Genomic DNA, 23,646 nt, shown 5'->3' with positions numbered 1-23,646 from the left:
TTTCTTGGGAATAGGTATAAATATAGATCTCTTCCAGTCAGTTGGCCAGGAAGCTGTCTTCCATATTTCTTGGCATAGACGAGTGAGCACCTCCAGCGCTGCATCTGTTTGTTGAAACATCTCAATTGATATTCCAACCATTCCTGGAGCCTTGTTTTTCGCCAATGCCTTCAGAGCAGCTTGGACTTCTTCCTTCAGTACTATCGGCTCCTGATCATATGTCACCTCTTGAAATGGTTCAATATCGACTAATTCTTTTTGGTATAATGCCTCTGAGTATTCCTTCCATCTTCTTTTGATGCTTCCTGTGTCATTTAATATTTTCCCTATGGAATCCTTCACTATTGCAAGTTGAGGCTTGAATTTTTTCTTCAGTTCTTTCAGCTTGGGAAACTCCAAGCGTATTCTGCTCTTCCGCTTTTCCATCTCCAGCTCTTTGCAGCTGTCATTATAATACTTTGTCTTTTAGAGCTGCCCTTTGAAATCTTCTGTTCAGTTCTTTTACTTCATGAATTCTTAGATGGCCACTTGCTAACATTTAAGACCCCAGACACCACTCTCCAAAATGGGGTGAAGAATATTTTCTTAAAAGATTTTATTATGCCAATTAACCTAGATGTTCCCTGAAACCATGGTCCCCAAGCCCCCATTCCTGCTAAGCTAGCCTTCGAAGCATTCGATTTATTCAGGAAACTTCTTTGCTTTTGGTTTAGTCCAGATGGGCTGACCTCTCCTGTATTGTGTGTTGTCCTTCCCTTCGCCTATATTAGTTCTTGTCTGCTATCTAATTAGTGAATCCTCTTCTTTCTCTCTCTCCCTCCCCCCCTCATAACCATCAAAGAATATTTTCTTCTCTGTTTAAACTGTTTCTTGAGTTCTTATAATAGTGGTCTCATATATTATTTGTCTTTTTGCAACTGAGTAATTTCACTCAGCATAATGCCTTCCAGATTCCTCCGTGTTATAAAATGTTTCACAGATTCATCATTGCTCTTTATTGATGCATAGCACTCCATTGCGTGAATATATCATAATTTATTTATCCATTCATCCACTGATGGACATCTTGGTTGCTTTCATCTTTTTGCTACTGTAAAAACAGTGCTGCAGAGAACATGTGTGTGCATGTATCTGTTTGTGTAAAGGCTCTTATTTCTCTAGGATATGTTCCAAGGATGGGGATTGCTGGATCCTATGGTAGTTCTATTTCTAGCTTTTTAAGGAAGCGCCAAATCAATTTCCAAAGTGGTTGCACCATTTTACATTCCCACCAGCAGTGTATAAGTGTCCCAGTCTCTCCAAAACCTCTCAAACATTTATTATTTTGTGTTTTTTAGATTAATGTCAGCCCCGTTGGAGTGAGATGGAATCTCATTGTAGTTTTGATTTGCATTTCTCTGGTGAGCATTTCCTCATGTACCTGTTAGCTACCTGAATGTCTTCATTAGTAAAGTGCCTGTTCATGTCCTTTGCCCATATTTTAAATTGGGTTATTTGTCTTTTTGTAGTTGAGTTTTTGCAGTATCATGTAGATTTTAGAGATCAGATGCTGATCGGAAATATTATAGCTAAAAACTTTTTCCCAGTCTGTAGGTGATTGTTTTACTCTTTTGGTGAAGTCTTTGGATGAGCATAGGTGTTTGATTTTTAGGAGCTCCCAGTTATCTAGTTTCTCTCCTGGTGTTTCTGCATTGCTAGTAATGTTTTGTATGCTGTTCATGCCATGCATTAGGGCTCCTAGTGTTGTCCCTATTTTTTCTTCCATGATCTTTATTGTTCTAAATTTTATATTTAGGTCTTTGATCCCTTTTTAGTTAGTTTTTGTGCATGGTGTGAGGTAACGGTCTTGTTTCATTTTTTTTTGTAGGTGGATATCCAGTTCTGCTAACAGCATTTGTTAAAGAGACTGTCTTTTCCCCCATTTAACTGACTTTGGACCTTTGTCAAATATCAGCTGCTAATATGTGGATGGATTTATGTCTGGATTCTCAATTCTGTTCTTTTGATCTATGTATCTGTTGTTGTACCACTACCAGTCTGTTTTGACTACTGTGGTGGTATAATAGGTTCTAAAATCAGGTAGTGTGAGGCCTCTCACTTTACTTATCTGGGGTGTCTTTCCTTTCCATATGAAGCTGGTAATTTGTTTTTCTGTCTCATTAAAAATGTCGTTGGATTTTGGATCAGAATTGCATTGTATATATAGATCGTTTTTGGTAAAATAGACATTTTTACAATGCTAAGTCTTTCTATCCATGAGCAAGGAATGCTTTTCCACTTATGTATGTCTTTTTTTTGTTGTTGTTGTTCTTGCAGTTGTGTCTTGTTTTCTTTGTATAGGTTTTTTATGTCTCCGGTCAGGTTTATTCCTAAGTATTTTATCTTCTTGAGGGCTGCTATAAATGGTGTTGATTTGGTGTTTTCCTCTTCAATGTTCTTTTTGTTTGTGTAGAGGAATCCAACTGACTTTGGTATGTTTATCTTGTATTCTGATACTCTCCTGAACTCTTCTATTAGTTTCACTAGTTTTCTTGAGGATTCCTTAGTGTTTTCTGTATATAAGATCATGTCATCTGCAAATAGAGATGCTTTTACTTCTTCCTTACCAATCTGGATGCCCTTTATTTCCTTATCTAGCCTAATTGCTCTGGCTAGGGCCTCCAGCAGAATGTTGAATAAAAGTGGTGTTAAATTTCATCCTTGCTAAACCAAAAGCAAAGATGTTTCCTGAAAAATCTGAAAACTTCAAAGGCCAGGGTAGCAGGGTGGGGGTTTTGGAGGCATAGTTTCAGGGGACATCTAAGCAAATTGGCATAATAAAATCTATTAAGAAAACAGTCTGCATCCCACTTTGGAGAGTGGCATCTGGGGTCTTAAATGCTAGCAAGCGGCCATCTAAGGTACCTTAATTGGTCTCAATCAACTTGGAGCAAAGGAGAACGAAGAACACCAAAGGCACGAGGTAACTATGAGCCAAAGCGGCAGAAAGGGCCATGTAAAGCAGAAACTACATTAGCCTGAGACCAGAAGAACTTGATGGTTCCTGGCTACAACTGATGACTGCCATGATAGGGAACACAACAGAGAACCCCTGAGGGAGCAGGAGAGAAGTGGGATGCAGGCCCCAAATTTTCATAAAAAGACCACACTTAAGGTCTAACTGAGACTAGAAGGACCCTGGAGGTCATGGTCCTGAGACCTTCTATTAGCCCAAGACAGAAGCCATTCGCAGAACCAGCTGTTCTATGGGATAGACAATGATACTGGTGAAGAATGAGCTTCTTGGATCAAGTAAACACATAAAAGTATGGTGGCATCTCCTTTCTAAAGGGGAGATGGGAGGGTACAGGGGGTCAAAAGCTGACGAAATGGACATGAAAAGAGAGTAGAGGGAAGGAGTGTGCTGTCTTATTAGGGGGAGAGCAATTAGGAGTATATAGTAAGGTGTTTATACATTTTTGTATGCGTGTCTGACTTGATTTCTAAACTTTCCCTTAAAGCACAGTAAAAATTAAAAAAAGAAAAAAAAAAGTGCATCCTTGTCTGGTTCCTGATCTCAAGGGGAATGCTTTTAAACTCTCTGCATTTAGGATGATGTTGGCTGTTGGGTTTGTATAAATGCTTTTTATTATATTGCGGAATTTTCCTTCTAATCGTATTTTGCTGTGAGTTTTTATTGTGAATGGGTGTTGAAGTTTGTCAAATGCCTTTTCTGCATCAGTTGATAAGATCATGTGGTTCTTGACTTTTGTTTTATTCATATGATGGATTACATTAATTGTTTTTCTAATGTCGAACCATCCCTGCATCCCATCAATATGAATCCAACATGGTCATGACGAATTATTTTTTTTGATATGTTGTTGAATTCTTTTTTTTTTTTTTCATGTGGTTTTTGTCTGTTGTTTTATTTATGTGATGGATTACATTAATGTTTTTTCTGATATTAAACCAGCCTTGCATACCTGGTATAAATCCCACTTGATCATGGTGAATTACTTTTTTGATGTGTTGTTGGATTCTATTGGCTAGAATTTTGTTGAGGATTTTTGCATCTATGTTCATGAGGGATATAGGTTTGTAATTTTCTTTTTTTGTAATGTCTTTACCTGGTTTTGGTATCAGGGAGATGGTGGCTTCATAGAATGAGTTGGGTAGTATTCCGTCATTTTCTATGCTTTGGAATACCTTCAGAAATAGTGGTGTTAACTCTTCTCTGAAAGTTTGGTAGAACTCTGCAGTGAAGCCATCCGGGCCAGGGCTTTTTTTTGTTGGGAGTTTTTTGATTACCGTTTCAATCTCTTTTTTTGTTATGGGTCTATTTAGTTGTTCTACTTTTTTTACTTCTGAATGTGTTAGTTTAGGTAGGTAGTGTTTTTTCAGGAATTCATCCATTTCTTCTAGGTTTTCAAATTTGTTAGAGTACAATTTTTCATAATAATCTGAAATGATTCTTTTAATTTCATTTGGTTCTGTTGTGATGTGGTCCTTCTCGTTTCTTATTCGGGTTATTTGTTTCCTTTCCTGTATTTCTTTAGTCAGTCTAGCCAATGGTTTACCAATTTTGTTAATTTTTTCAAAGAACGAGCTTTTGGCTTTGTTAATTGTTTCAATTGTTTTTCTGTTCTCTAATTCATTTAGTTCAGCTCTAATTTTTATTATTTGTTTTCTTCTGGTGCCTGATGGATTCTTTTGTTGCTCACTTTCTATTTGTTCAAGTTGTAGGGCTAGTTCTCCGATTTTGGCTCTTTGTTCTTTTTGTATGTGTGCATTTATCGATACAAATTGGCCTCTGAGCACGGCTTTTGCTGTTTCCCAGAGGTTTTTATAGGAAGTATTTTCTTCATTCTCGTTGCTTTCTATGAATTTCCTTATTCCCTCCTTGATGTCTTCTCTAACCCAGTCTTTTTTCAGGAGGGTATTGTTCATTTCCCAAGTATTTGATTTCTTTTCCCTAGTTTTTTGTTATTGATCTCTAGTTTTATTGCCTTGTGGTCTGAGAAGATGCTTTGTAATATTTCGATGTTTTGGACTCTGCAAAGGTTTGTTTTATGACCTAATATGTGGTCTATTCTAGAGAATGTTCCATGTGCGCTAGAAAAAAAAGTATATTTTGCAGCAGTTGGGTGGAGAGTTCTGTATAAGTCAATGAGGTCAAGTTGGTTGATTGTTGTAATTAGATCTTCCATGTCTCTATTGAGCTTCTTACTGGATGTCCTGTCCTTCTCCGAAAGTGGTGTGTTGAAGTCTCGTACTATAATTGTGGAGGTATCTATCTCACTTTTCAATTCTGTTAAAATTTGATTTATGTATCTTGCAGCCCTGTCATTGGGTGCATAAATATTTAATATGGTTATGTCTTCCTGATCAATTGTCCCTTTTATCATTATATAGTGTCCTTCTTTATCCTTTGTGGTGGATTTAAGTCTAAAGTCTATTTTGTCAGAAATTAATATTGCTACTCCTCTTCTTTTTTGCTTATTGTTTGCTTGATATATTTTTTCCATCCTTTGAGTTTTAGTTTGTTTGTGTCTCTAAGTCTAAGGTGTGTCTCTTGTAGGCAGCATATAGATGGATCGTGTTTCTTTATCCAGTCTGTGACTCTCTGTCTCTTTATTGGTGCATTTAGTCCATTTACATTCAGGGTAATTATAGATAAATAAGTTTTTAGTGCTGTCATTTTGATGCCTTTTTATGTGTGTTGTTGTCAATTTCATTTTTCCACATACTTTTTTGTGCTGAGGCGTTTTTCTTAGTAAATTGTGATATCCTCATTTTCATAGTGTTTGACTTTATGTTAGTTGAGTCGCTACGTTTTTCTTGGATTTTATCTTGAGTTATACAGTTGTTATACCTTTTTGTGGTTACCTTATTATTTACCCCTATTTTTCTATGTAAAAACCTAACTTGTATTGTTCTATATCGCCTTGTATCACTCTCCATCTGGCAGTTCAATGCCTCCTGTATTTAGTCCCTCTTTTTGATTATTGTGATCTTTTACCTATTGACTTCCATGATTCCCTGTTATGTGTATTTTTTTTTCAATTAGTCTTAATTTGTTTGTTTTTGTGATTTCCCTATTTGAGTTGATATCAGGACGTTCTGTTTTGTGACCTTGTGTTGTGCCGATATCTGATATTATTGGTTCTCTGACCAAACAATATCCTTTAGTATTTCCTGTAGCTTTGGTTTGGTTTTTGCAAATTCTCTAAACTTGTGTTTATCTGTAAATATCTTAATTTCGCCTTCATATTTCAGAGAGAGTTTTGCTGGATATATGATCCTTGGCTGGCAGTTTTTCTCCTTCAGTGCTCTGTATATGTCGTCCCATTCCCTTCTTGCCTGCATGGCTTCTGCTGAGTAGTCTGAACTTATTCTTATTGATTCTCCCTTGAAGGAAACCTTTCTTTTCTCCCTGGCTGCTTTTAAAATTTTCTCTTTATCTTTGGTTTTGGTGAGTTTGATGATAATATGTCTTGGTGTTTTTCTTTTTGGATCAATCTTAAATGGGTTTGATGAGCATCTTGGATAGATATCCTTTCATCTTTCATGATGTCAGGGAAGTTTTGTGTCAGGAGTTCTTCAACTATTTTCTCTGTGTTTTCTGTCCCCCATCTCTGTTCTGGGACTCCAATCACCCACAGGTTATCCTTCTTGATAGAGTCCCACATGATTCTTAGGGTTTCTTCATTTTTTTAAATTCTTTTATCTGATTTTTTTTCAGCTATGTTGGTGTTGATTCCCTGGTCCTCCAGATGTCCCAGTCTGCATTCTAATTGCTCAAGTCTGCTCCTCTGACTTCCTAGTGCGTTGTCTAATTCTGTAATATTATTATTAATCTTTTGGATTTCTACATGCTGTCTCTCTATGGATTCTTGCAACTTATTAATTTTTCCACTATGTTCTTGAATAATCTTTTTGAGTTCTTCAACAGTTTTATCAGTGTGTTCCTTGGCTTTTTCTGCAGTTTGCCTTATTTCATTTGTGATGTCTTGAAGCATTCTGTAAATTAGTTTTTTATATTCTGTATCTGATAATTCCAGGATTGTGTCTTCATTTGGGAAAGATTTTGATTCTTTTGTTTGGGGGGTTGGAGAAGCTGTCATGGTCTGCTTCTTTAAGTGGTTTGATATGGATTGTTGTCTCCGAGCCATCACTGGGAAACTAGTTTTTCCAGAAAATCCGCTAAAAAAAAATGCAGTCAGATCCCTATCAGAGTTCTCCCTCTGGCTCAGGCTATTCAGATGTTAATGAAGCTGCCTGGGGAGGGTGGGGGAGGGAACAGAGAGATAGGAGAGTGACACCTCAGAATATAGCCAGAGTTGCTTGTCTTGCTTGGAATGACTATTATATCTGAGATTCCTGCGGGCGCGTCGCCTATGTGTGCTGGCTGTGTGGAGATTGCCCCCAGGGGGTCTGGCCCGCTGGAGTCACGGTCAGATCCTCCGCTTCCAGCCCCACGCCCAGCATCAAGGCTCCCCTACTGGGACGGTGCACTCTCGACTCCAATACCAGTCGCTGCCTCCCGGGGACTTCTCCTACCGGCTGTGTCCCACGCCGCCCGCGGAACCGGCTGGTCCCCCTCCCGGGGTTAGTTCAGGGGGGTGGAGCAGCTCTCCATGTTTATGCCGTACCTGCGTCCAGTCCAAATCCTGGGCGGGATGGTTCCCCGGCTGGGATGCTGCTCTCCCCGTTCCAAGACCAGTCACTGCCTCCCGGGGACTTCTCCTACCGGCTGCTTCCCACGCCTCCCGCAGAACCGGCTGGTCCCCCTCCTGGGGTTAGTTCAGGGGGGTGGAGCAGCTCTCTGTGCTTGTGCCGTACCTGACTGGTACGCTGGCTCCAGGCTCTGGAAACAATCGCTGCTTCCCCATATTAGTTCGTTCTCCGTCTCTAAATCTGTGTTTGTTGTTCAGGGTTCGTAGACTGTTATGTATGTGATCGATTCACTTGTTTTTCCGTGTCTTTGTTGTAAGAGGGATCCGAGGTAGCGTCTGCCTAGTCCGCCATCTTGGCTCCGCCTCGATATGTTGTTGAATTCTATTGGCTAGAATTTTGTTGAGGATTTTTTCTTCTAAGTTCATAAGGGATATAGGTTCGTAATTTTCTTTTTTTGTGGTGTCTTTACCTGGTTTTGGTATCAGGAATATGCTGGCTTCATAGAATGCATTTGGGAGCATTCCATCCTTTTCTATGCTCTGCAATACATTTCGTAGTAGTGGTGTTAACTGTCCTCTGAAAGTTTGATAGAACTCTCCAGTGAAGCTGTCCAGGCCAGGGATTTTTTCTGGGAGTTTTTAATTACCTTTCAATATCTTCTTGTGTCATGGGTTTATTTAGTTGTTCTACCTTTGTTTGTGTTAGTTTAGGTAGGTAGTAAGCTTTGAGAAATTCATCCATTTTTTTCTAGGTTTTCGAAAGGAACAAATTCTTGAGATAGGCATACCACAGAGATGGGTGAAATCTTCCCTCAAGGCATTTTTGGATTCCTATGGGGTGCACTTGTTGGTAATGGGTTTGCTTTTCATTTTTTAACTCTTCATGGAGCCCTGGTGGAGTAATGGTTAAGAGCTTGGCTGATAACGAAAAGGTCAGCAATTCGAATCCACTAGCTGCTACTTGGAAACCCTATGGGGCAGTTCTACTCTGACCTCTGGGGTTGCCATGAGTTGGAATCAACTCAGTGGGTTTGGGTTTTTTTTTTTTTTTTGAAGCTGTTAATATGCAAGATGAGACTTCAAAAAATCTAGCAGACAACAGAAACCGAGAGTCTGAGGATATAGCAGAGATTTCAGGAGTCACAGGGTGAAATAGGAGTGAGGGCACACTAAACAGGAGTGGCCCTGGTACACAGAACAGGCTTCAGTTGAGATCGCGGGAAGGCCATTTTCCTGAGTAAGGGCCATATCCCAGGAGAAAGATCAAAACTGATATGGACCGTCTTTAAAACACATAAAAATAACTTTTAAGTGGGATTAAAATATCTAACTCTACTCTATCAATCTGCTAAAAGAAAACCTTTTCTTGGTTGGGTTACTACACACAATGTCTGTGGAATTTTTTAAATGCAATATCCTGCATTCAAAAAAAAAAAAAAATGAGGCACACTAAGATATAGTAGTAAATGCTCAAAAACTCAGAGAAGAAAGAGACAGTAGAAGCAGACTCACAGGTGACTAAGGTTTTGGATCAATACTAGGATGAACAATTATATGAATGACACCAGTTTTTTTTCTTTTTTAAATCTGAAAAAGAGGTTAAATATGAGTTTAATATTGCTCAAGGGTCTTTTTGATTAACATTGTTTTTTGTATTCCCAGAAATTTCTGCAGGGCTCTTTTCATATCTTTGTTCCTAAGACTGTATATCACTGGGTTAAGGAGTGGGGTCATGACAGAGTAAAATAGGGTCACAATTTTCTGCATTCCGTCTTCTTTCTGAGATGATAGACTCCCATACATGACCAGTACTGAGCCATAGAAAAGTGAAACCACAGCCAGATGAGACCCACAGGTAGAGAAGTCTTTTCTTTTCCCAGCTGCTGAGGGGACTCTTAGTACAGCTCTTAGGACAAGGGTGTAGGACCCCATGATGAAAAGAAAGCGAATAATGAGGGGCAGAGGACTTAAGGTGGAGAAGACAAGCTCCATCACAGGAGTTCTTTTGCAAGTGAGTGCTAGAAGAGGACCTGGGTCACATAGGAAGTGGTCAATAATCCTGGATCCACAAAAGGACATTTGGGAAATGATGATAATAGGAAACAAAAACCAGAGGAAACCAAATATCCAGCAACTGACCACAAGATTGGTGCAGAGACATCCAGTCATAATGGTTGGATAGTGTAGAGGCTAGCAGATTGCAAGGTATCGATCAAACGCCATAACTGCCAAGAAAAAGCTTTCCGTAGAACCCAGGGAGAAGAAAAAGTAGAGTTGGAGAAAGCACCCAGAGAAGGAGATGACTTTGGTCTCAGAAAGGAAATTGGCCAACATGTTGGGCACAGTGGAGGTGACATAGCAGATCTCCAGGAAGGAGAAGTTGGCGAGTAGGATGTACATGGGAGTGTGGAGTCTCTGATCCCAGCGCACAGCACAGATGATGGAACTGTTCCCCACAATGGTCATGAGGTAGACAACAGAGAAGAGGACAAAGAGGAGGATTTGACCCTCCCTGGGGCAAGGGAAGCCCAGGAGGATGAAGCCAGTGATGTTCTTGGAGTTGTTGGGTGTGTTAAAGATTTTCATGTGTCTGTGAGCTGTAAAAGACCAACAAATACAGAATAAGAATGTAAAAACTTATAGGGACCCAGATTTATATTTGAAGCATCTTGGGAAAGAAAATAAAGACTTAAGTATCAATTGCTATTCTTTTTCTTTAATAGTGAAGTATTGCCCTGGCTTGCTTTTTTGCTTTCATTCACATTTTCGCTGTGGGCTCAAGTAAACCTTTGGTCAGAACTCATAAGGTCTTGAAGTAGAGTGTTGTAGAGGTATTTATATTAGACTTACACTTAGAGGAATACATATATATATCACCTGACAATGTTGAATTTTACCTGAATCTTGTTATCCTAGAAAATAGCTGTGGTTAAAGAAATCCCTTTGCTCTTTGTGTTCAGTTAAATGGCTCACTGCAATTAATAATCCTTTTTCATATGACTTAGATATGACTCATGGATGCTCACTTGTGTGTCTATGACAACGTCAGAAACAGATCTTCGAAATTCACATCCTTGCCTCATAACTACTTAACTGAGCTTATGAACTACTTGTTCCCACTGATCAATCAGAAATGAAATGCTTGTTAAAGAAACTTTGGTTAAGCTTCTCCTATCTACACTGCCTCCACCCTAGTTCAAGTCATCTTTTTTTTCCCATGGATCACTGTGAGGGTGTCTTAATTGGGCCCCTCCTTACCTCACAACAGACTTCCCTCCATGCCAGAGCCCAAGTGACTCTTTAAACAAAGAAAATCAGATCATTCCCTTCTGTAGGTAGCTTCTGAATTCACTTAGAATAAAATAAAATCTCTAAACCTTGGTTTTTGGTCACTCTAACGACCTCCACAATAATTCTGTAATAAACATCTCCATAACAAATTATGGATGACATTGCAATGAATGGGAATTCCAGAACATTTAATTATTCTTGTGTAAACCCTGTACACAGGCCAAGAGGCAGTTGTTCGAACAGAAGAATGTGATACTGCGTGGCTAAAAATTAGAAAAGGTGTGTGACAGGGTTGTGTCTTTTCACCATGCTTATTCTATCTGCATGCTGAGCAGATGATAATTCAAGAAACTGGATTATATGAAGAAGAACATGGCATCATGTTTGGAGGAAGACTCACTAACAACCTGCAATATGCAGATGACACAAACTTGGTTGCCAAAAGTGAAGAGAACCTGAAGCACTTACTGATGAAGATCAAAGACTACAGCCTTAGTATGGAAAACACATCAATTTAAAAAAAACCAAAACCCTCACAACTGGACTAATAAGCAACATAATCATAAACGGAGAAAATATTGCAGTTGTAAAGGATTTAATTTTACTTGCATCTACAATCAATGCCTATGGAAGCAGCAGTCAAGAAATCAAATGATGTATTGCATTGTGCATATCTGCTGCAAAAGACTTCTTTAAAGCATTATAAAGCAAAGGTGTTACCTTGAGGACTAAGGTGTGTCTAACACCAAGCCATGGTATTTTCAATCACCTTATATGCATGTGAAACGTAGACAATAAGTAAAGAAGACCAAAGAAGAATTGATGCCTTTGAATTATGGTGTTGGTGAAGCATATTGAATATACTATGGACTGCCAGTAGAATGAACAAATCTGTCTTGGACGAAGTGCGGCCAGAATGCTCCTTAGAGGCAAGGATGGTGAGACTGTATCTTACATACTTTGGACATGTTGTCAGTAGGGATCAGTCCCTGGAGAAGGACATCATGCTTGGCAGAGTACAGGGTCAGCGGAAAAGAGGAAGACCCTCAACAAGATGGATTGACACAGTGGCTGCAACAATGGGCTCAAGCATAACAACGATTGTAAGGATGGCGCAGGACCGGGCAGTGTTTGGTTCTGTTGTGCATAGGGCCGCTATGAGTCAGAACCAACTCGAAGGCACCTAACAACAACAACAAGAATCGAAGCTAAAGTTCTGGCCAGTTACCCCTTGGGGCAATTCTCCAACTTTGAGAGTCTCACAAACTGCCCTAGAAAATAAGATGTGAAAAATGATTCTCTGTGTACCCAACCCTTTTACGTTGAACGTACCTAAATTAACTGTCGATCAAAAAGCTATTTCTAACAAGACTATTGTTGCTCACATTTTATTACTTAGCTCCAGTTTACAGAGAGCAGCTATGGTATTTACCCAGAAGAAGCCTGCTCTGGAGCTGTCATATGGGGTAGCGAAATTTCCCTGAACCAGCACAGAAGATGCTGTGCAGAGGGAATGAGAATATGGGTACAGTGTTGTTAAAGCTGTGTTAATGTACATAGGCTGCTCAGAACAAGTTTATGAGCAAAGCAAAACAAAACGAACTCCAACCCACCTCCTATTATATCTCAGGAAGGTTGGGATAGATCAGATCCAAGTGAGGCAGATCCTGTGCTCTAAATGAGAGAAAGATATTTCTCTTATTTTTACTTTCTCCCTAAGGCTGGTCCAAAAAGGCACAGTAATTAGAAGCATTATTACTGTGCCCTCTCTCACAGCAGCATAACCATCGATTTCATTTGATCTGGATGTTTGGTCACATCCATCCCATTTTGCAAAGCCCTTGAAATGAACAATTTTCCCATTTGTGATAAGTGGTAGGAAGCTAAGATGTAGTAGAGAAACAATGGGTTTGGAGTGAGGATTCTAGTATGTTTGAATTACAACTCATACTTTACCAACTGTGAGAACTTGGTCAAGTCAATTTTATTAACTATTACCCAATTTTTCTGACTGTAAACTGCACCAGTAACCCTTTCATCAAAGAGCTGAGCACTCTGAATGAGGTAACATTTGTGGAAGTCCCTTGTCTAGGTCTGGCAAATACTAATGCTTAGGAATTGACAGCTGTACAATGTATAGCTGAAGCAAAGTAAGTAGGTGCCTTTTTAGAGAGCAGTAGTTTTTCCAGCTCTATTACAGTTATCTTGTCCTCTAAGTATTACACAATGTCATTTTCTGGGCAAGAAGGAAATGAATCCAAACCTGAAGTTTCTCTGACAGTTTCTGATCTTCCTGGGATGGAGAGGTGTTCTCCTCTACAATAACCATCAAAGAGCAAAGGAGTAGCAATAGGTTTGGGGTGAAGGTCTCTGGAGTTTGTTGGAGGATGGAAGTATTATAAGCCTAACCTCCAGGGAGTGAGTCCTATTTCCTGCTCCACGAGGACCAATTTACCTCTTTTTTTTTCTTTTTCTAGAAGGAGAAGAGTGTCAGGAGATTGTTTCTTGCTGATTCTTCCCTTCCTCTGGGGCCTGCCTTCTCTGGAGGCACTGATGTCTTCTGGGTTTGTTTTCCTTTCCAGAAGAAATTACCTTTTCCAGTCCCAAACTTTTCAGGCTTGGGATGAGATACAATCAATCCATCTTTAAGCTCAGTCAGTGTGCCTACCAGGTGTGTAATGGAAAAGTCTGTCAAAGTGACACGGGTTGAGATAGCTGAGACACAGGAAGCTATTCACTGGAACTCTAGTGAGTGGTTTTGGGGACAGGACCTCTTCTGATTTTCCAGAAAGAAGAGATAATGGGTGGGAGGTGTGATTTTTAAGCTTTCATTTTGAAATCATTTCAAACTTACAAAAACATGGAAAAGCAGTACAAAGAATTCACATATGTTTTCCACTGAGACTCCCCAAATATGAACATCTTCAATAGCCACAATATAATTATCAAAATCAGGGAACTAACATTGACAGCATGCTATTATCTAGAGACTTTTTTTGACTGTTGCCAGCTGTCCCACTTTTCTTTCTCATAAACATAAAAACAAAACAAAACAAACAAAAGAAAAAAAAAAAGGAGGATTTTCCAGAGAATCAATTTAGCCATAACAGCATGGAAGCAGGAGACCTCTGGGCTACAGTTTTCCTGGCCTTGTGCATAACTGTCCTGAAAGATGTTCCTACTCAACATCTACTATATATCTTCCACTGTCATGTGTTTCGAGTAAATATATGTAGGTAAAACAGAGCAATACAGGCAAGCACATTCCCAAGCCACAAGAATTTTCAGAGCTGAAATTAGCATTAATATTTTGGAAGGGAATTTTATTATTATTATTTCATAAAATGAGCTTTGTCTGAATTATTTGTTAAGATCATATTTGCTGTTGTAGGAGTCTGTCTCAGTTATCTAGTGCTACTGTAACAGAAATACCACAAGTGGATGGCTTTAACAAACAGATTTATTCTCTCATAGTCTATGAGGCTAGATGTCTGCATTCAGGGTGTCAGCTCCAAGGGAAGGCTTTCTCTCTTGTTGGCTCTGGGGGAAGGTCCTTGTCATCAAGCGTCTCCTGGTCTAGGAGCTTCTTAGTGCAGGGACCCTGGGTCCAAAGGATGCACAGGCACTTGGCTGTTCTTGCTTGGTGGCATGAGGGCCCCCTGTCTCTCCTTGCTTTTCTGTTTTCTATCTCAAAGAGATTGATTCAAGATACAACCTAATCTTGTAGATTGAGTCCTCCCTCATTAACATAACTGCCTCTAATCTTGCCTTATTAAAATCATAGAGGTAGGATTTACAACACATAGGAAAATCATATCAGATGACAAAATGGTAGACAAGAGTGGTGATAAAGGGCCTCCTAGTCTGGTTCCCGTTCTCAAGGGGAATGCATTCAGCCTCTCTCTCTTTTGAGGATGATATTGGTTGTCGGCTTTGTATAAATGCCCTTTATAATGTTTAGGAATTTTCCTTCTATCCCTATTTTGCTGAGAGTTTTTATCATGAATGGGTGTTGGACTTTGTCAAATTCCTTTTCTGCATCAATTAATAAGATCGTATGGTTCTTGACTTTTGTTTTATTTATGTGATGGATTACATTGATTGTTTTTCTAATGTTGAACTATCCCTGCATTCCTGGTATGAATCCCACTTTGTCATGGTGAATTCTTTTTTTTTTTTTTTTTTTGATATGTTGTTGAATTCTATTGGCTAGAATTTTTTTTTGAGGATTTTTGCTTCTAAGTTTATGAGGGATATTGGTTTGTCATTTTTTTTTTTTTTTTTGGACTCTTTACCCGGTTTTGGTTTCAGGATTAAGCTGGCTTTATAGAATGAGTTTGGGAGTACTCCATGCTTTTCTGTGCTCTGAAATACCTTTAGTAGTAGTGCTGTTAACTCTTCTCTGCAAGTTTGGTGGAATTCTCCAGTGATGCTATCAGGGCCAGGGCTTTCCTTTGTTGGGAGTTTTCTGATGACTTTTTCAATCCCTTCTTTTGTTATAGGTTTATTTAGTTGTTCTGCCTCTGTTTGTGTTAGTTTAGGTAGGTAGCATGTTTCTAGAAATTTGTCCATTTCCTCTAGGTTTTCAAATATGTTAGAGTACAACTTTTCATAGTACTCTGTTATGATTCTCTCAATTTCGGTTGGGCCTGTTGTGCTATCACCCATCTCATTTCTTATATGGGTTATTTGTTTCCTCTCCTGTCTTTCTTTTGTCAGTCTGGCCAATGGTTTATTGGTTTTATTAATCTTTTCAAAGAACCAGCTTTCGTCTTGTTGACTCTCTCAATTGTTTTTCTGTTTTCTATTCCATTTAATTTTGCTCTAATTTTTATTATTTGCTTTCTTCTGGTGCCTGAAGATTTCTTTTGGTGCTCTCCTTCTCTTTGTCCAAATTGTAGGGGTAATTCTTTGATTTTGGCCCTTTCTTCTTTTTGTATGTATGCATTTATTGATATAAATTGACCTCTGAGGACTGCTTTAGCTGTGTCCCACGTGTTCTGATAGGAAGTATTTCCGTTCTCTTTGGATTGTATGAATTTCTTTATTCTGTCCTTAATTTGTTCTATAATCCAATTGTATTTGAGCAAGGTGTTGTTCAGTTTCCAAGTGTTTGATTTCTTTTTCCTGGTTTTCCTGTTATTGACTTCTAGTTTCACAGCCAGAGAAGATGCTTTATAACATTTCAATGTTTTGGATTCTGTTAAGGCTTGCTTTATGGCCTAATATGTGGTCTATTCTAGAGAATGCTCCATGTGCACTGGAAAAGAATGTACACTTGTCAGCCATTGGGTGGAGTGTTCCGTATATGTCTATGAGGTCAGGATGGTTAATTGTGGCATTTAGCTCTTCTGTGTCTTTATGAGCTTCTTTCTGGATGTTCTGTCCTTGTCCAAAAGTGGTGTGTTCAAGTCTTCTGCTTGTGGAGCTATCTATCTCACTTTTCAGTGCTGTTAGAGTTTGTTTTAAGCATCTTGAAGCCCTATATTTGGGTGCATAAATATTTAATATGGTAATATCCTCCTGGTTTATTGCCCCTTTAATCATTATATAGTGTCCTACCTTATCCTTTGTGGTAGATTTAAATTTGAAGTCTGTTTTTTTCAGAAATTAGTATGGCCACTTCTGCTGTTTTTTGATTGTTGTTTGCTAGATATGTTTTTTTCTCCATCCTTTGAGCTTTAGTTTGTTTGTGTCTTTAAGTCTAAAGTGTGTTTCTTGTAGGCAGCATGTAGAGGGATCATGTTTCTTAATTCATTCTTCCGCTACTGTCTGTCTCTTTATTGGCGCATTTAGTCCATTTAAATTCAGTGTGATTATAGATACGTATGAGTTTGGTGCTGTCATTTTGATGCCTTTTTGTTGTTGTTGTTGACAGTTTCATTTTTCCACTTACTTTTTTGTGCTCAGAAGTTTTCCTTTGTAAGTTGTGTGTTCCTCTTTTTCATGGTAGTTGAATTTGTTTTTGCTGAGCCTTTATGTTTTTTTTTTTCTGAAGTGTGGGATTGCTAGTCTTCTTTGTGGTACCTTAATATTTACCCCTATTTTTCTAAGTTTAAACCTAACTTGTATTTCCCTATATTGCCTTGATTTTCTCTCCATATGGATTATCTGTGCCTACTTTATTTAGTCCCTCTTTATTGATTTAATGTCATTTTTTACATAATGACATCTGTGATTTCCTGTTTTGAGCATTTTTTATATCTTGATTTATTTTTATGATTTCTGTATCTGAGTTGATTTCTGGTTCCTCTGTCCTGTGTTCTAGTGTTGGGCTGATATCTGATATTACTGATTTTCTAACCAGAGAATTCTCTGTAGTATTTCTTGTAGTTTTGGTTTTTGCAAATTCCCTAAGCTTTTATTTATCTGGAAATGTCTTAATTTCACCTTCATATTTCAGAGACAATTTTGCTGGATATATGATTCTTGGCTGGCAATTTTCCTTCAATACTTTATATATGCCATCCCATTGCCTTCTTGCCTGCATGGTTTCTGATGAGTTGTCTGAGTTTATTCTTTTTGATTCTCCTTTGTATGTGACTTTTCACTTATCCCTGGGAACTCTTAACATTTTCTCTTTGTCTTTGGTTTTGGCAAGTTTGGTGATAATATGTCTTGGTGACTGTCTTTTGGGATCTACCTTGTATGGGGTTCAGTGAGCATCTAGGATAGATATCCTTTCATCTTTCACGATATTAGGGAATTTTTCTGTCAACAAATCTTCAACAATTCTCTCTGCATTTTCTGTTATCCCTCCCTGTTCTTGTATTCCAATCACTTGGAAGTTATTCTTCTTGATAGAGTCCCACATGATTCTTAGGGTTTCTTCATTTTTTTTAATTATTTTATCTGATTTTTCTTCGAGTATTTTGTTGCCAAGTGTTTATCTTCAATCTCACTAATTCTGCCTTCTATTTCCTCAATTCTGCTCCTCTCTCTTTTTTTTTGAGTTGTCTAATTCTGTAATTTTATTGTTGATCTTCTGAATTTCTGATTGCTGTCTTTCTATGGATTCTTGCAGTTTGTTAAATTTTTCATTATGTTCTTGAATAATCTTTTTAATTTCTCCAACTGATTTATATATATTTTCCTTGGGTTTTTCTGCATGTTGCCTGATGTCATTCCTGATGTCTTGAAGAGTCCTGTATATTAATCTTTTGTATTCTACATCTAGTAATTCCAGGAATACATCTTCACCTGGGAGAGTACTTGATTCTTTGTTTGGGGAGTCTGTTGAAGAAATCATGACCTGCTTCTTTATGTGATTTGATATCAGCTGTTGTCTCTGAGCTATCTGCAAGTTATTGTATTAATTTATTTTATGTTTGCTCACTGTGTCCTAGTTTCTTGCTTTGTTTTATTTTCATATACCCAAGTAGGTTACTAGAGTGTGCTAACTTGATTATTAGAGTCTTGAAGCACTAGTGTCCTGTTACAAGATGGGTAGAGCTGTTACCCCGTATATGAGCCTAGGAGTCTATCAACTATTCTTGTATATTTCAGCTCATGTGTCCCGATAGTTGGTCACCTAGTGTGTGATATAGGGTCTCACCTACTATCTTAGAGGAGCAGTGGTGATGGGTGTATGACAAGTTTCTAGTAGCAGCAAGGGGCCACACTCTGAGGAAGGCAGGGAGCTGACAGCTTTCCCCCAAGTGTCAGTGAGGAAGGAGCATCCCTGTTTTCTAGAGTGCTCTGGTGGTTAGGCTCTGCAGCTGTACCTTAGGCACACAATGCTTATACCTGTAAGGATTGCTTGGCACCACTATCCTTGGACCGCCGGGTTGCTAGGTGTCATAGATGGAGCCTCCAGTCTTCAGGCCACTGCTGTGGGCAGGTGAAGGCCCCATTTAATAGGTAGAGTGGTATCAAACGTCCAAAACCTGTCTCTCTACCACACAGCTGAAACATTAATAGTCAGGCCTCGAACAAATCCACCCTTGTAATACCATAGCCAGATCCTATCTGGTGTAGTTGAGACCCTGGATCCATGCAGGGGTGAAAGACAAAGTCTGTGGAGTGCTTGTGCCTGGACTGGAGCCACTTCTGCTCTGAGCTTCCAGATTTGGGGAGTTAGCAGAGTATTTTTCCCCTGTTTGTTCATTGGTTCCTTCTCCAAGGCCAGAATAATGGCTCAGGGAGCATAGCAGGACTTATCTCAGGCTCAGGGAAATCAACTGTTTATGAAGTCAGCTGGGGAAGAGGGAGGAGGGATCAGATAGACAGAAAAGAGTTCTTTCAAAAGAAGGAGCTGATAGATCCACATGGTAAATTAGACAAAATCACTTATCTTGTGCCAATAGTGCTGTTTATCTCAGATTCCAGAGGCATGCATAGTCTGTAGTCTGAGTGCCCTGGCTGTGTCCCACTGTGATCTCCCCAAGGGGTTAGGGCTACTTCCCTAGTTTGGCTTCTTTTGTTAATAAAACTGTGTCCTAAACTCCACTGCCAGCCCCATAGCCATGACACTGGGAGGTTGGTTGCCTTCTTTTGTTGAGGCAGCCGATTTCTAAATGCCATGGCCAGCCCCACTGTAGACATGTGATAGGTTCAGGGGTGCACCACTCTGCTTGTCTTCTTTTGTTGAAGCTGCCCTGTTCCAGAAAACTGCCATCAGCCCCTCAGCAGTCACGTCAGGGAATGCACCTAGGAATCAGAGCTGAGGTGCTGCCATGGGCTCAGCAACTCCTTGCTGCTTCTACACCATCTCTCCCTCCCCCATCTCTCAGTCTGATTTCTTAACTTTGCCTTTGATGCTCAGTGTTCCTAGCTTTTCTTATGTATAATCGATTCACTTGTTTTTTTTGGTCTTTGTTGTAAGAGAAATCACTGGAAGAGTCTGACTACTTTGCCATCTTGGCCATGCCTCCATCTCTCTTTGTATTTCTTGTCAACTACTTTTAAGGATGAAATTCAAGATGTTTGTACAGCACAATATACTGTTAGTAATAGCAGCCAAAGACCATGCTGCAGCTAAAGTCTCTGTTTCTCCGTTTGTTAATTATGAATTTATATAAATTCAAGAGCTCAATTTAGTATTTAAGATGGGCTTGGATCAATACTTAATTTAATTTTTTTTTTTTTTAATCCTGTAGAAACAAAATACTTAAAAATCTTGGGTTGAATCTAATAAGCATTCTGATCTTTCTATAGAAAGAATGATTTTCCATTTAGAAATCTACTTTGGAACCTTGAAGTTTTCATCAGTTTGTCATGGTTTATTTCCAAAACCTGTTCATTACTCCAAACAGAAACTCATTAAGCAATAACTCTCAGCTCCCTACTTGTCCCAGCCAAAGGAAACCACTTGAAAGTGTGCATTTCAGTGGCATTTGGTACATTCATCACCTATATTTACTTCCAAAACATTTTCATCATCCCAAAATGAAATCCTGTACCCTTTAGGAAGTCACTCCCTATTCTCCCCTTCCTCAAGCCCTTTGAAACTACCAGTATGCTTTCTGTTTCTATGGATTTTCCTATTCTGGATATTTTATGTAAGTGGAATCATATAAAATGGGACCTTTTGTGTCTGGCTTATTTCACTTAGCATAATATTTTTGAAGTTCATACACATTGTAGCATGTATCAGAACTTCATTCTTTTTCATAGCTGAGTAATATTCCATTTTATGTATATACCACATTTTGTTTATTCATTCATATGTTGGTGGGTATTTGTTTCCATCTTATGGTTATTATGAATAATGCTACCTATGTACATTGCTATACAAGTATTTCTTTGAGTATATATTTTCAGTTCTTTTGGGTACATAACCAGGAGTGAAATTGCTGAAGCATATGGTAATTTTATATATAATTTTTGAGGAACTGCTAAGCAGTTATTTGGTTTCCATAGTAGCTGCACCACTTTACATTTCATCAACAATGCACGAGGCTTCTAATTTCTCCATATCCCAGACAACACTTGTGGTTTTTTTGATTGCCATTCTCCCTAATGACTTATTAGTAGCCCTTGAGTGGTGCAAATAGTTAATGCTCTTGTCTGCTAACCAAAAGGTTGGAGATTTCAGTCCACCAAGAGGTGCCTCGGAAGAAACGCTGGATATCTTACTCTGAAAAATCAGCCCTTGAAAACCCTGTGGAGCACAGCTCTACTTTGATCCACATGGAGTCACCATGACCCAGAGTATACTTAAGAATAACTTGTAACTGGTAATGACTTATGATGTTGAACATCTTTTCATGCAATTACTGGACATTTCTAAATCTTTGAGGAAATGACAATAAGCATGGTTAATTGTAGATTATGAAGAATTATGGCCACTTAATCCATGAACACTTCTATTCTGTGTAGTGCGGTATATAGTTAAATAGATAATGCATTGTAAATGGTTGTAATACATGTAATACATTTTTTAGAACTTGCCACATCTTATCACCCCTCAGTACACTTGGCTATTATCTGTGCTGTTCTCTCACTAGCTCCTATAAAAATTATAATTATCATTCCCTGTATAATGTGTTTTTAGCACATCTCACTCCATTTACCACTGGTTTGTGAGCCCAACAAGGGGAGGAAATATGTCTTATTCACTTTGTATGTGACTCTTATTTTAGCTCAGTGCCTAGCATAATGTTTTAAGTTTTTTAATGAATAAGTGCTCATGGAGGAAGATGATAAAACAATTATTAAAAATAGCCAGTTTCAATTTTTCATAGTTTATTTACTCTTACAGTTTCCCAGAAGAGGAAGGTATTTTCCATTTTATTGTATAGTATTCCGTTCAACAGAATGAAATAATTTAACCAATTTTTAATTAATGGGAATTTAGATTGTTCTAATCTTTTGATATTAGAAACAGGCCACAGTGAATATTCTTGTACATATGTCAACAGAACCAAAGAGTTTGATGAGATGACACCAAGGGCTGTCAGTTTCCTTCTTCATTTTCTATCAACAATCAGCCCTCTTTTAGCTTCCCAAAGAATCAAGGAATTATGAAGAAATGTTTCCCTGGTAATAAATTCATAGTGAAATAGTTTTAAAGTTTATTCCTAAGTCTTTTTTAGGACTTAAACAATACATACATGGAAAGGTATTTAAAAAATACAAAAGCTTTTACAGTGAAAATGTGTCCCCTTTTCTGCTTGATCCCAAGTTTCTTTTCTAGAAGAATCACTGTCACCTGCTTCTTCTTTCTTCAAGAAGTATACCATGTGTTTATAAAAAGAAATATATACTTATCTATATGTTTTCTTCATGTGAAAGAACCTTCTCATTTTTAAAAGCTACATAGTATTCCATTCAAGGGAATGCAATAATTTAATCAGTCTCTAATGAATGGGAATTTAGATTGTTCTAATCTTTTGTTATTAGAAACAGCCCACAGGGAATATTCTTGTACATATGCCATTTTTCTAATGTCTGAGTGTATAAGTAAAATAAATATCTACAAGTGAAATTGTTAGACCTAAGGAAACACCCTTTTTGTTTTTATAGTTACTGGAAAAATGTCCTTCATAGAGGTTGTGCCAATTTATTCTCTGTTAGCAATGGATAAAAGTATCATTTCTTTCCCAACATCATTTTTTAGCTTTTTCAATTTGAGAGGAAAAAAAGAGGTATATTTATTACACTTTTATTTGTATTTCTCTAATAGAATGTCTTTTCATATGTTTAAAGGCCTTTGCTGTTTAGTTTTTTCATATATTTGGTAGTTTTTCTGTAGTGTAAGTGGTATTGATTGATCTCGGGATAGTTCTATATATCAGATATATTAACCTTTTGTTTATGTTAATTGATGAAAACATGAGAGATGTTCTGGATGACAGAAATATAAACTTAATAAGAAAAGTAAAGACAATTGGCTGTTGAGCAAGGACAAAAAAGTTTGTAATAGAAAACTTTGATTTTGCCCTAAGATTATAACCCTGTATAACTTATCAAATTTTTCAATCTATGTATTTATCATTTGTAAAATCAGGGAGTTGGAGCACATCTTTGAGATCCCTTGTAGCCCTATCAATTCTAGGAGATATAAAAAATGCCACAGTGTATACCATTCAAAAACAATAAAAATAAATTTCTGAGTGATACCAGCAAACTTTCTTTTTAATCAAGAAAAGTTAACAACTTCTCTGCCTCGATATCCTTTTAACTAAGACTCTTATTTTTGTATTCCAGTTATATCTTCATTGCATGTTTCATTTCTTTGTTCCTCAGAATATATATCACAGGGTTCATGAGTGAGATCACAACACAGTAAAACAGGACCATGATATTCTGAATTCTAGCTTTATGTTTGAATGTCGTGGTCACATACATGTCCATCACTGAGCTATAGGAATGTGAAACCACAGCCAGATGGGATCCACAGGTGGAGAAAGCTTTTCTTCGTCAGCTGCTGATGGGACTTTCAACATAGCTCTCAGAGCCAGCATGTAGGATCCCATGATGAAGAGAAAGGGAGTAAATAAGACTAGAGAACTTAAGGTAGAGCCAGTCAACTTTATTGTAGGGGCTCTGGTACAAGTGAGAGCTCACAGAGGACCTGTGTCACACTGGAAGTGGTCAATGATCCTAGATCCATGGGAGGACATCTGGGAGATGATGATGATAGGAATCAGGAACAGGGGAAACCAAGTGCCCAGCAAATGACCACAAGATTGGTGCAGAGAAGTCCAGTTATAATGGTTGGATAGTGTAGAGGCTGGCAGTTTGCAAGGTATCT

General features: G+C 38.3%; 1 pseudogene; it reads right to left on the bottom strand.

Moving 5' to 3' along the window:
• Positions 1-9,269: 9,269 nt before the first annotated feature.
• Positions 9,270-10,339, bottom strand: LOC126084582 (olfactory receptor 11G2-like; annotated as a pseudogene).
• Positions 10,340-23,646: the final 13,307 nt, after the last annotated feature.

Source organism: Elephas maximus, chromosome 10 (genome assembly GCF_024166365.1).
Source record: "Elephas maximus indicus isolate mEleMax1 chromosome 10, mEleMax1 primary haplotype, whole genome shotgun sequence".
Classification (NCBI taxonomy): Eukaryota; Metazoa; Chordata; class Mammalia; order Proboscidea; family Elephantidae; genus Elephas; species Elephas maximus.
The sequence above is the reverse complement of the archived record's forward strand: the minus strand, read 5'-3'. Positions and strand labels throughout refer to the sequence as shown.